Consider the following 13,765-nt stretch of genomic DNA (forward strand, 5'->3'; position numbering starts at 1 on the left):
CTTCCCAAGCAGCTATGAGGACACCCCACCAGCGGAGTGTGAGAGGCCTACGAACCAACTTTGCTGACATTTGCTTCTAGACTCTCTGAACTGTTCCACTATCTATTCCTGTGACTTGTACCATCTTTAATTCTGGGAAATTCTTGTCTTTAATTATCTTTTTTTTTTTTTGGCCATGTGGGCATGTGGGATCTTAGTTCCCAGACCAGGGATTGAACCCAGGCCCTTGGCAATGAGAGGAAGAAGTCTTAACTACTGAGCCGCCAGGGAAGTCCCTTTAATTTTCTCTTTAAATACTGTATCCCTCCCTCTTCTCCTTTTTTTCCTGTGAATAGTGGAACTTCTGAATCTACACTTTGTTTCTTCATTTTCCTTTCAGACTTCCTATCTCCTCCACCTTTACACCCTCCTAGGGGGAATGTCTTGACCCCAATCGTTCAATTCACACATGCCCTCTTCCATACCTCCATCAGCCGTGGGTCGCACCCTCTGAAGCAGCGCTTCTTCTAGGCGCTACCCCGGATGCCGGGCAGCGAAGGCGGGGGCGCAGGCGCAGCTGGTGTCCACCCTGGGGCCCAACCGTCTCCGCGGTCCTGGCCTCGCTTGGCAGCCATGGGGCCATCGAGGCAGCTCCTGCACTCCGTGATCGTGGGTGCCGCGGGCTCCGGCAAGTGTACCCTGGCACTGCTCATTACCAAACACTTCCAGCTGAAGACCTTCTCCAGTGGGCATCTGATCCGAGACAACATGTGAAGGGACACAGAAATCAGGGTGCTGGCCAAGACCTTCATGGACCAGGGGAAGCTCATCCCGGACAACCTCATTATTCGGCTGTTGCTCCAGAAGCTGAAAAATGCCATCCAGTATAACTGGCTGTTATGTGGTTTCCCCAGGACACTTGCACAGGCTGAAGCCCTGGACAGAGTCCATCAGGTACACTCGGTGATGAACCTGAATGTGCCATTTGAGGTCATTGGCATCGCCTCGAGGCTCGCTGGGTTCATCCAGCCAGTGGCCGCGTCTATAACCTCGGATTTAACCCTCCCAAAGTGGTCGGTGTGGACGATGTGACTGGAAAGCCTCTCATTCAGCCTGTAGACAATAAACCTGAGACACTTAGCAAAAGAATGAAGGTTTACCAAGACCAAACGAAACCGGTCCTGGAATATTATCAGAAAAAGGGAGTGTTGGAAACATTTTCTGGAACAGAAACCAGTAAGATCTGGCCCTGTATGCAGGCTTTCCTGCAAACCAAAGTCCCACTGAGACACCCAAAAACTCAGTTACTCCAGGAGGAAAAATCCTTGTGATCAGTAAGATGAACAGAACTATTCCTTCTTTCACAAGAAGGTCCTCGTTCTAAGACTCCACCATGTATGAATTCTTTGAAAATTATATTAGTTTTATTTCTGTGGATTTTATTCTGGACATAAAGGATATGCCAAATGAGTCTGATAATAAGAATTGTCTTTTAAAATTGTCTAGTGTGTTTTATCCAGCTGTCTTCTATGGGTGTGCAATTCAAAAACATCAGAGATGTCTAAACTTTAAAAAATTCTTTTAGACCAAAAGTAAAAGAGCAATTGGTAGTAATCTAACTTTTGTTTAGTAATAATAAATGACTGGTAAGGTTTTATATTTTTCCAGAAAAGTAAAAAATTAAAATACTAATTTGGAGAAAATATTTCATCAGAAGCTTTTGCATAGCCAGATGCCCAAAAAAAGGAAAAAAAAAAAGACATTTCTAACATGGAGGACATGATTTTGTGAGATGCTATCTCTATAAAATTCCAGATAAAAATAACTGAATGCAGAATGCAAATTTACTGCTGACTTTAAGAAATCTATAAAGTGGCCACATGAGCTACATTAATTTTGTTAATAAACATACCTTCCATTCCTCAGAACTTTCTATTTTTTATTAAAAAAATCAACATTTAGGTAAATATTATTTAGATAGAACTTGTTTTCTTTTGAAAATACATGTTTACTGAGAGATATAACTTATGTTAGAGATTGACATTAGAAGTTCTTGTATAAGCACCAAAATTGAATAAATTTTCTTTAATGGAAAATGTAATTGACATGTTTTCAGGTGTTAAGAAATGTGTGTTTGAGGAGACTTCCCTGGCAGTCCAGGAGTTAAGATTCCACACTTCCTCTGCAGGGGGCACAGGTTCCAGCCCCGGGTGAAGAACTAAGATCCCACATCCCACATGCTGTGTGGCCAGGAAAAAAAAAAAGTGTTTTAGGATCTTCTTGCCAGTTCTCCTTTTGATCAATATGCCTGGGTGAGTAACACATTAAAGTATTAAAAAAACAAAGAATGAATAAAAAAACTCATGCCGTTATGTAAAATACAAATAGTGTATAATTAAGAAACAAAAATAGATCAAGCATGCCTGGTGGGAAATTTCCTTGACAGAAATAGCTATCATAATTAGTAAACAGAAATTTACTTGCTAGAAAAAGCCATCATAATTAGTAAATGTGGCACTAGAAAGGCTTTATATGATAGAATGGACTAGGAAAGTAACTGAATTTGCTGAAGGTGGAGTTCTTTATTCCTGATCAAAGAAGTTGATACCTCCTGGCATTCACTGACATCCCATCTTAAGAGAAGAAAATCTTGCCACTTTTTTCTGAGCAGCCATTTTAAAATAAGCATTTTGGGTTCCTTCGGTGGGGTCAGGAGAATGTGTGCTTATGTTTTATGGCCTGGAGTACTGGAGCAGTATGAGAAGCCAAGGAGAAGCTAGGCTATTTCCTAAATGATATTTTTACTCTATTTTAGTTAGTGCTAAATCAAATGAAACAAGTCCTTGTACAAACTATTACTGCCTTTGAAAAATTCATCCCATTTTATTCCAGGCACTTAAAACACAAATACCATCAAATGTTTCTTATGTATTTGCAGGGTGGGGGGAGGGGGCTTATTTTTCTTTCTTTTGATTTTTTTCATTCATTGTCAGTTTTTCAAAACAGACCAAGCCTTTTAAAAAGATCTACAGAAAACATTTCATACTTAAAAATATTTTCTGCTGCTAAGTCACCTCAGTCGTGTCCGACTCTGTGCGACCCCATAGATGGCAGCCCACCAGGCTCCTCTGTCCCTGGGATTCTCCAGGCAAGAACACTGGAGTGGGTTGCCATTTCCTTCTCCAATGCATGAAAGTGAAAAGTGAAAGTGAAGTCGCTCAGTCGTGTCCAACTCTAGCGACCCCATGGACTGCAGCCTACCAGGCTCTTCCGTCCGTGGGATTTTCTAGGCAAAAGTACTGGAGTGGGGTGCCATTGCCTTCTCCAAAATACTTTCTATAATGTCTTATACTGTTAGATGCTTTCCAAGAAGTAAAATACTGAACTTATGAACTATCACTAGTCACTAGGTTATAAGGCATCATTAGTTTTTATTATAAAAAAACTGGACTTCAGAAAAAAAATATCTACCTATTCAGTATTTTATTAAACAGGCCAAGTTTTCACCTTCATGACCTCCAGTTGATTTGTGACTCCTCTATCCTCACACATCTATCAGAAAAATCTACATATGCTTATTCTTAATTTCTGCTTTGCTTGCTCTGTTGTTTATCTTGCTTGAGTGTCGGTTCATCCTTCATGTTGCGTCTGTCATCTTTGGTAGTGTTGGTCTTGCTCGTATGTGTGGCGATCTTGTCTCTGTAATGTCTAAGGTTGAGATTCCCTGCTGGATTGCATGAATTACATCCTCTGTCAGTGTGTCATATTCGTGGGAAGACTGCTGGTCTAAATTGTCCTCTGGCCTTTTCTCAGGGACCAGGAAGAAGGAAAATCCACAGGGTGAGATTTCTCTGGGGTGTTCAGGTCTGTTGCCCAATTTCCCTCCTTATGGCACAGGGCCATATCTGTCTAAACTGTTCTCCCTGGCCATGACTCCTACCTGAGGCTGACACTTTGTCACTGCTGTTTGGCTCAAGAGCAGATGGAAGAGCATCAGTAGAGGATGAGTTGCTGGCCCCTCCTGCAGCAGTGCCCCGAGGACCGATGTGTCAATTGTCCTTGATACCCTTCTGCTTTCGGGGTCTGCCACCTGTGGGGATGGAGTCTTGGTGCTCCTTCCCCTTCTGGGTATTAGGCTTCTATAAGCATTTTAGATTTGGCTCTGTGTTTTTGCATCAATGCAGTCTACATCCCATATTTTAGGATTTATCATGGTTTCTGGTTCACTGAAAGTTTCACTTCTTACATAGGATCATTAGTTAAGGCCCTTGCTATAGGAATGAAGACGCTGGTCCACCATCCTGAAATAGAACCAAATTTCCTTGTCTACCCTCAAAATACGTAAGTCATCAAGCCTAGAGCTGTGCCCTTCAACTCTGGCCACACGTAAGAATCAGCTGGGAGCTTTAAGACGTACACTGACACCCTGGATATTTTGATTAATTATCATGGGTGGAAGCCATGGTTAGTACTATGTTGAACTTACAAAGTCCCCTGGCTTTTGTAAACCACTACCTTAAAGTAGGGGCTTCCCAGGTAGCTCAGCAGTTAAATAATCTGCCTGCAATGCAGGAGACACAAGTTCAATCCCTGGGTCAGGAAGATGCCCTGGAAGACGGCATGGCAACCCACTCCAGTATTCTTGCCTGGAGAATCCCATGGACAGAGGAGCCTGGTGGGCTACAGGCCATGGAGTCACAAAGAGTCGGACACAAATGAAGCAAGTGAGCACGCACACATGCACTTTTAACAGCAGAGCTGACTTCCTCTGAGACAGCCAGCGTTCAAAAAAGTTTTCAGCAGAGACTCAAAAACCACCTGGCAGTCTCACCAGCTGGAACATTCGTCACAAAAGGCTCTGTCCGCCTTGTCATTTTTTCCGCCCACACACAGAAATATTTAAGCAATCGATGTTTTATCATTATTTTATCATTAGTCATCACCATGGATAACTAACCCTTTTCATTTTATCTGTGTTATTTATCAACTGCCACATCAAATATGTCATCTACTTATTGATTTTTGGAAGCTTGCTTAAATAAACACCTTTTCCTGTGTGCCCAGTGGGTCAAGCTCTCTGATAGTTCTATTGTATTTAAACTCAGCTAATGGTGCTCATTTTCAAGCATGAAAGTGAAAGTGAAGTCAGTCGTGTCCGACTCTTTGTGACCCATGGACTGTAGTCGGCCAGGCTCCTCCATCCATGGGATTTTCCAGGCAAGAATACTGGAGTGGGTTGCCATTTCCTTCTCCAGGGACTCTTCCTGACCCAGGGATCAAACCCACGTCTCCCGCATCGCAGGCAGACTCTTTACTGTCTGAGCCACCGGGGAATGCCTGTATTTTCAAGCATGCAGCTTGTGAAACCAACTTGCAATGAAATCATGATAGATTTTCTAGTCTACAATAGCTTTTGTTTAGTTCTAACTAAAAACCTGGGGAAAAGCCAATTAAATGAATTCTGAAGATGAAGTAACCCAAAATACAATTCAATTATGTAAAAATTTGAAAAATGTTCTACTAGTAACTCACACACACACACACACACACACACACACGCTCAGCCGTGTCTGACTCTTTGTGACCCCATGGAATATAGTCCACGGAATTCTCCAGGCCAGAATACTGGAGTGGGTAGCCGTTCCCTTCTTCAGGGGATTTTCCCAACCCAGGGATCAAATCCAGGTCTCCCGCGTTGCAGGTGGATTCTTTACCAGCTGAGCCACAGGGAAGCCCAGTAACTGACACACACTTGTGTAAAGGAAAATGGGAACATGTTTATGTGCAACTGTAGGATGTCCTTACTCTCCAGTCAGGCCTAGGATCATGGTCTTGTGAAATCCTTGTGTGCTTCTGGTGGCTGACCATCTAGATAGCTTTACTGTGATGCCTTCTCCAGCAAGGGGTAGGAAAACACCAGGTATGTAGAATGAAAACAAGTCAGAACAGAGTTAAGGTGGGGAAAAGGTATTAGGAAGGACAACAGATTGGAGATGTGAGAGAACTTTGAATATTATGACACAGCAGTACCTCTCTCAGCGAGCTGAGGAAATTTCCATCATGTCAAGGGATTGGGAAAAAACATTCAAAAGTAAAGAGGATGTTGGGCCACCTGCAAACAGAATTTGGTTACTGAAAACTGTAAGGATTGGGGAATGTATCAGATCTCCCACTGAGTCACTGTTTCATGGATGGCAAAAGCCCACCCAGTTATGATTATGGGAAAGGGTAGAAGTCATGGGATGAAAGAAATGAGGAGGAAGCAAAGTTAGAAGTTGACTGGAAAGACTCTGGGAAGAGAATGGGACATTGTTACTTGGCGGAATTTGAGGGTGGAATAAATTAGAAGAAAATCTTTGGAACTAAGAAAGAAATCAGAAAATATTGGCAAGAGAATTGATAGAATTGTGATAGAAAAAAAAAAAAGGAACAGACTCAGAACAAACTCTAGTTATGCTTTCTCAATATTTTTTTCTCCTTATTAAAAAAAAGAAAATGCCTACTACATATCCCGTGAACACTGGGACACTGGAAAGAACCATTAACTTAGGTAAATAAAGAAGTCCAGGGCAATTACTTTGAAGCAAATGAAGTCTTAAGGGGTTTGCACCTAGCAAGAATAGAATTCACTTCCTGGCACCATTAATTACCATTTGGAATGGTCATTTCATGCTCTAAGAGGTAGAAAAGTTGCATGTAATATGTCTCCAAATGTGATCATTTCAGAAATCATTTGAGAACTGGTAAAAACCTTTAGCTAGTTTAACAATCCCAGAATCTTCCTTTTCTGAGTCTCCATGATATTGCTCTCAAAAGTTAACAAATTTAAGTAACAAGGCAATCAGAGGACATATCTGTATGTATTTGGGGCTGGGGCTCAGAGGCAGGCTTCACAAGTGAAGGCAAGCTGAGATTCAGGCTGTCTGTATATATAACAACTACCATCTGACAGCAAGTAGTTTGTTAGTTGCTCTCTTGTTACTTAAAATGTCTTCCCAAAATGCAGGAGGCAGGGACCCTCAGGACCTGAAATCTTACCTGGAAGCTGTAGTGACTCTTGAGTCCCGAAGAGATGCCATGTGCCAGCCAAGGCTGCTTCCGTAGTTGTGGGCACCAGAGGGAGGGGAAATGTCAAGTTCTTGGGGAAAAAAAGAACTAAAACAAAATAAAATTTAAAAAAAGCAAATTAAAACAAACAAACAAACTAATGAAAACAGCAACACATAAGAATCATTTGAGCCCCTTTCGGGGACACTGCCCCTCTATTTGGATGACTTTATGGTTCTGGTCTCTTCTTGGATATGCTAGGGTTTTTGCCTTTAGCCAAGCATGCCTTAAACCATGATTCGTGGTGTCAAGAAAGTACAAAAGTCCTCCTATTTTCCACAGGCCCTTTCCCTTCTGATGATAGTCAGTGAAAGGGAAATACATTCTTCTATTCCACAGTTAACAGCAAAGCTTAGAATCATCTCAGAAGACTTAGCGTTAGTCGCTCAGTCGTGTCCAACTCTTTGCAACCCCATGGACTGTAGCCCGCCAGGCTCCTCTGCCCATGGAGTTCTCCAGGCAAGAATACTGGAGTGGGTTGCCATTTCCTTCTCTCAGAAGACTTAACACAGTGACTAATACTTATTCTAGAAAAAAAAAATGAGGAATATAAGAGGGCAGTGAGAGTGACAGTTATCTACAGCACAGATGGTGCTGGGTTGGGATGCAAAAACCAGGAGCAAGGTCAAGAAAACTGGGACAGAAAGGGAAGCTAAAGGATAACCTGCCACACACCTGCCTGTGCCAAGCCTGGGAGGTAGGTAAGTATTGTGTTAGTCCAGGGACCTTCCTCCTCACCTCCTTCAGAGTGAGCTCTAAAAGTCTTCTCTGACACAACAGGCAATGGGCATATGTAATCCCTGGAAATCCCTAGCTTTTCCTGCACCAGGATTTTGCAGTGTTTCTAGACAACTTCTTCCCCTCCTCCTTGCACTAGAGAAAAGGGGTCCATTTCCTGCTCTGATGCAATACGGATGCCAACTGCCTGGAATCCACTCATCACCACATGGTCTTTTCAAGTCAGAATGCTCCCCTCCCCAGGTCTCACGTGAGATTGCTGCAAGTCACAGGATGACCCTGTCAGTGATCTAAAATGGAGCCAGCTGAGCACGAGGGCCCACAGGCAGATGGAGAACTCAGCCAATTTCTCCTATGCCAGCATGAACTACTGGTCAAGCATTCACATCACATGAACATCATGAGAACATGTTCATACAAGTGTGTGGGGCGAAGGAGGTTTCCTCCTCTCCAAACACATGTTCTAAAGGTGTAAAACCCGCTAATGTGCCTCAGTCTAGAGCTACATTAGGAAGCGTGTGCATCCTTAGGGAACCACACGCTCTATACAGTTTATCAGGAAAGTCCAGACACAGGCACGTGCATGCCTTCGGTCCAGATGTTTGGCCTTGCTCCCATTTGTTCCACTGGTTCCTGTCTCCCAAAGGACAGAGCCTGGGGCTGTACGCGTGGATCACCAGGGCTGAGTTGAACTAGTCAATTCAGCAGGTTTACATGCTCAATCCGACCCTTACAAGAACCAAAAGGAGGTTCACTGTGGCTTTAGACAAGGGGTCATACTCTCCCTGGGAAGAAACTCAATGAGCTGTATTTGTGTTTGGACTGCCCTGCCCACACTCAGCACCTATTTTAGACAGCACATGACTCTGACTCACAGGAGAGAGCAAAGTACAGCATGATGGCTTTAAAACAGGCTGCACACCCACTCCCTTGGGCCAGAGCCCACAAACACCCAAGTCCCCGAGTGCCAACATCGAGGCCCCTCTCCTCTCCTGGCATCACCAAACAGTGAATGAGGTCACTCACATCCAGCAAAACAAAAGCAAACATTTAAAAATACCTTCCAAGCACTCAAGTTGACAACTTGAACAAGAATGTGGGGGGGGGGGGGAAAAGGCAAGTCATTTATAACTTGATGTCTTCTATGATATAGTTAGCTGTGCCCAGATGCTGCGGGTGGGATGAAGCCGGAAAGAGGCCACAACAACAGAGGCTCTGAGGCCATCAAGGAGGGGCTGGAGGACCTTTTCAGAAGAGCCAGCGGCTCCAGGTGACAGCATGGAAATGAAGTGCCACACACGCCAGCTCCCTTCCCCATGGCATCATGCCTTTGCTAGGTTAATTCTCAGAAGCTCTTTGCAGCCAGGTCTGAAACCCACTCAAATTTGCTCAGATAAGTGGTGAATTGTGTGGGGGTAGAAGGGAGAAAGGAGCATGCCCACTCTAGGTATGAAAAAGTCTTGGGAACTCAGGATGATGACTAATAAATTAGAGCTCAGAAGGGGCAGGAACTGGGATCCCTGAGAAGCACCCCCAAGTCAGAGCCAAGTGCCCTCACTTAGGGCAGGGGTCTCAGGTTCCAAAGCCTATGGGGGTTCACATACATGAAACAGGGGTCTTAAATGGGAAAGCTCTTGTCACTGAGGCTCAGGGTCCCATGGCAGCAAGTAATCACCTACAAAACTCTAGAGGAAGCCTTGCCTTCAAATGAAGGCAAAGGTTTATTCTAACTCTTTCCCATGAAACTTGCTAGTCTTTAGACATGAGTTTTCTGGATCATCCGACATAATTCTTTCTGGTTCACACGGTTGCCCCAGTTCAGATTTTATCATTAAAGTATGTGGTCAGGAACCAAGGTTATTTCCCATAGAAGTAACTGTCCTAAAATGGAAAACCCTAACTGTGCTCCCGTGAGCTTGGCAGGCTGTGAGATCCCTCGGAAACCAATGTCACCTCTTCCACCATCTGCCTCGTGGCACCTGGTGGTCTTGCTGCTATCTTCCTGCTGTGTCCTCATCCTGTTCTCATAAGCAGGGTTCTGATGCCACAGGAAAGAGTCAAAATAAACCTTTGCCTTCATTTGAAGCCTTGAGTAAATAAACTCCTGGGCACATGCCAACTCCTGTCGGTGCACATGTGTCCTCACCCATCAGCAAGAAGCAAACAACCAGGCAAAAACCACGTGGAGATCACTGCCCGTTCCCAGGAGTGCGTGTTCAGGCAGTGTCAGTTCCCATCCAGGGGCTGGCGGACAGAAGCCCTAACTAGCTCCACGGGTCCTGGGGAGATGATCCTCTGTGTTCTGTTGTCCCTGATTTTCTGCATGGGCCCTGGGAAGGCCAGGTCCTTGGAGAGCCAATTAATAGTCCACATTTATGGAAGGAGGAGAGCCAGGGAAGGAGGGGAAGATGAGAAGTGGAAGTAAAAGAGAGGGAAAGGAAAGAGAGAAGGACAGTGACAGGGAGATGGGATGTGGGAAATGATACCTTTATTGCAGCCATTTAAATTAATACAGACTGAAGTCAGTCTGTACTTTAAATATTCAGATATTGATACTGAAGGAAATTTAATGAATGCAAACTCTTTGTGCTATTAATTTAGAAAATCAGGCTTCGGGAGGATTGTGCTATTGGAAATAACTCTATTACTAATAAAAAGAAATTGTGGAGAGATTGTAGAGAAAAAATTCAATCTGTACAAAAATATATACAGTGACAAATAAAAGACTCTCTCCACACCAAATTCCTGGGCCACTTTTCCTTCAGTTAGCAGATTTTAACTTCCTTCTGAGGAGAAAGAATAAACATATACACACACATACACTCCACATATAAAAAGTATATATGGAGAAGGCAATGGCACCCCACTCCAGTACTCTTGCCTGGAAAATCCCATGGATGGAGGAGCCTGGTGGGCTGTAGTCCATGGAGTGGCGAAGCGTCAGACATGACTGAGTGGCTTCACTTTCACTTTCATGCATTGGAGAAGGAAATGGCAACCCACTCCAGTGTTCTTTCCTGGAGAATCCCAGGGATGGGGGAGCCTGGTGGGCTGCCGTCTATGGGGATGCACAGAGTCGGACACGATTGAAGTGACTTAGCAGCAGCAGCAGCACACATATATGGTACAGTAAATTATACATGTATATATAATTTTGTATATATCATTTATTTTTTAATTTAAATTATAGATACATAATTAATATATGGCACAATAAAACAATAAATATATAATATGTATTTAATTATATATAATTTATATATGGTATATGTTTATATATTATACAATGAATAAATATATATAATAAAATATATGACATAATTATATATGCCATATATTTGAACATCAACTAAAATGGACAGGAATGGTTGAATTTAATTCACGTGACCATTATATCTACTACTGTGGGCAAGAATGCCTTAGGAGAAATGAATAGCCCTCACAGTCAACAAAAGAGGCTGAAATGCATTACTTGGGTGCAATCTCAAAAATGACAGAATTATCTGTTTGTTTCCAAGGCAAACCATTCAACATCACAGTAATCCAAGTCTATGCCCCAACCACTAACACCAAAGAAGATGAAGCTGAATGGTTTCATGGAGACCTATAAGACTTTCTAGAACTAACACCAAAAAAGGATGTCCTTTTCATCATAGGGGACTGTAATGCAAAAGTAGGAAGTCAAGAGATACCTGGAGTAACAGGCAAGTTTGGCCTTGGAGTACAATATGAAGCTGGGCAAAAGCTAACAGAGTTTTGGCAAGAGAACACACTGGTCGAAGCTAACACCATTTTTCAACAACACAAGAGACGACGCTACACATGGACATCACAAACTGGTCAAACTGAAATCAAATTTGATTGTACTGTTTGCAGCTGAAGATGGAGAAGCTCTATACAGGCAGCAAAAACAAGGCCAAGAGTTGACTGTGGCTGAGATCATCAGCTCCTTACTGCAAAATTCAGGCTTCAGTTGAAGAAAGTAGGTAAAACTACTAGACCATTCAGCTATGACCTAAATCAAATCCCTTATGATTACACAGTGGAGGTGATGAATAGATTCAAGGGATTAGATATGGTAGACAGAGTGCCTGAAGAACTATGGATGGTGGTGGGTAACACTGTACAGGAGGCAGTGACCAAAACCATCCCGAAGAAAAGAAACGCAATAAGGCAAGGTAGTTGTCTGAGGAGGCTTTACAAATAGCCGAGGAAAGGAGAGAATCGAAAAGCAAGGGAGAAAGGGAAAGATATACCCAACTGAATGCAGAGTTCCAGAGAATAGCAAGGAGAGATAAGAAGGTCTTCTTCAACAAATAGTGCAAAGAAATAGAGGAAAACAACAGAATGGCAAAGACTAGACATTTATTCAAGAAAATTGGAGATATCAAGGCAACATTTCATGCAAGGAAATGGGCACAATATAGGACAGAAGCGGTAAGGACCTAACAGAGGCAGAAGAGATTAAAAAGAGGTGGCAAGAATACACAGAAGAACTGTACAGAAAAGGTCTTAATGACCCGGATGACCACAGTGGTGTAGTCACTCGCCTAGAGCCAGACATCCTGGAGTGTGATATGAAGCCAAGTGGGCCTTCGGGCATTACTACCAACCAGGCTAGTGGAGGTGATGGAATTTCAGCTGAGCTATTTCAAATCCTAAAGGACGATGCTGTTACAGTGCTGCACTCAATATGTCAGCAAATTTGGAAAACTCGGCAATGACCACAGGACTGGAAAAGGTCAGTTTTCATTCCAATCCCAAAAAAGGGTAGTGCCAAAGAATGTTCAAACTACCATACAATTGTACTTATTTCACATGCTAGCAAGGTAACGGTAAAAATACTTCAAGTTAGGCTTCAGCAGTTCATGTACCAAGACGTTCCAGATATACAAGCTGTGTTTAGAAAAGGCAAAAGAACCAGAGATCAAATTGCCAACATTCAGTGGATCATAGAGAAAGCAAGCGAATCCCAGAAAAACATCTGCTTCATTGTCTAAGAGAAAGCTTTTGACTCTGTGGATCACAACAAACTGTGGAAAATTCTTAAAGAGATGGAAATATCAGGCCACCTTCCCTGCCACCTGAGAAAACTGTGTGCAGCTCAAGAAGCAACAGCTAGAACCAGACATGGAACAAAGGACTGGTTCCAAACTGGGAAAGGAGCACAACAAGGCTATATATTGTCACTCTATTTATTCAACTTACCTGCAGAGTACAGCATGTGAAATGCCAGGCTGGATGAGTCACAAGCTGGAATCAAAACTGACAGGAAAAATATCAACAACCTCAGATATGCAGATAATACCACTCTAATGGCAGCAAGCAAAAGGAACTAAAGAACCTCTTAAAGAAGGTAAAAGAGGAAGAGTAAAAAAGCTGGCTGAAAACTGAACATTCAAAAAATGAAGATTATGGCATCTGGTCCCATTCAGATCAGATCAGATCAGTCGCTCAGTCGTGTCCAATTCTTTGCGACCCCATGAATCGCAGCACGCCAGGCCTCCCTGTCCATCACCAACTCCCGGAGTTCACTCAGACTCACGTCCATCTAGTCAGTGATGCCATCCAGCCATCTCATCCTCTGTCGTCCCCTTCTCCTCCTTCCCCCAATCCCTCCCAGCATCAGAGTCTTTTCCAATAAGTCAACTCTTCGCGTGAGGTGGCCAAAGTACTGGAGTTTCAGCTTTAGCATCATTCCTTCCAAAGAAATCCCAGGGCTGATCTCCTTCAGAATGGACTGGCTGGATCTCCTTGCAGTCCAAGGGACTCTCAAGAGCCTTCTCCAACACCACAGTCAAAAGCATCAATTCTTCGGCGCTCAGCCTTCTTCACAGTCCAACTCCCACATCCATACATGACCACAGGAAAAACCATAGCCTTGACTAGATGAACCTTTGTTGGCAAAGTAATGTCTCTGCTTTTGAATATGCTATATAGG

General features: G+C 43.2%; 1 long non-coding RNA gene and 1 pseudogene across 1 annotated transcript in view; one reads left to right on the forward strand and one right to left on the reverse strand.

The window, feature by feature from the left end:
- Positions 1-279: 279 nt before the first annotated feature.
- On the forward strand, positions 280-1,813 carry LOC105004462 (annotated as a pseudogene).
- Positions 1,814-5,702: 3,889 nt separating this feature from the next.
- The window catches only part of LOC105004461, a 69,042-nt gene continuing 60,979 nt past the window's right edge, over positions 5,703-13,765 (reverse strand). The window contains exon 3 of the long non-coding RNA XR_827219.1: positions 5,703-7,134. This is a non-coding gene — a long non-coding RNA (uncharacterized LOC105004461). The remainder of the gene's footprint in view (positions 7,135-13,765) is intronic.

The sequence above is a fragment of the Bison bison genome, unplaced genomic scaffold, assembly GCF_000754665.1.
Source record: "Bison bison bison isolate TAMUID 2011002044 unplaced genomic scaffold, Bison_UMD1.0 scf7180017864476, whole genome shotgun sequence".
In the NCBI taxonomy this organism is placed as follows: domain Eukaryota; kingdom Metazoa; phylum Chordata; class Mammalia; order Artiodactyla; family Bovidae; genus Bison; species Bison bison.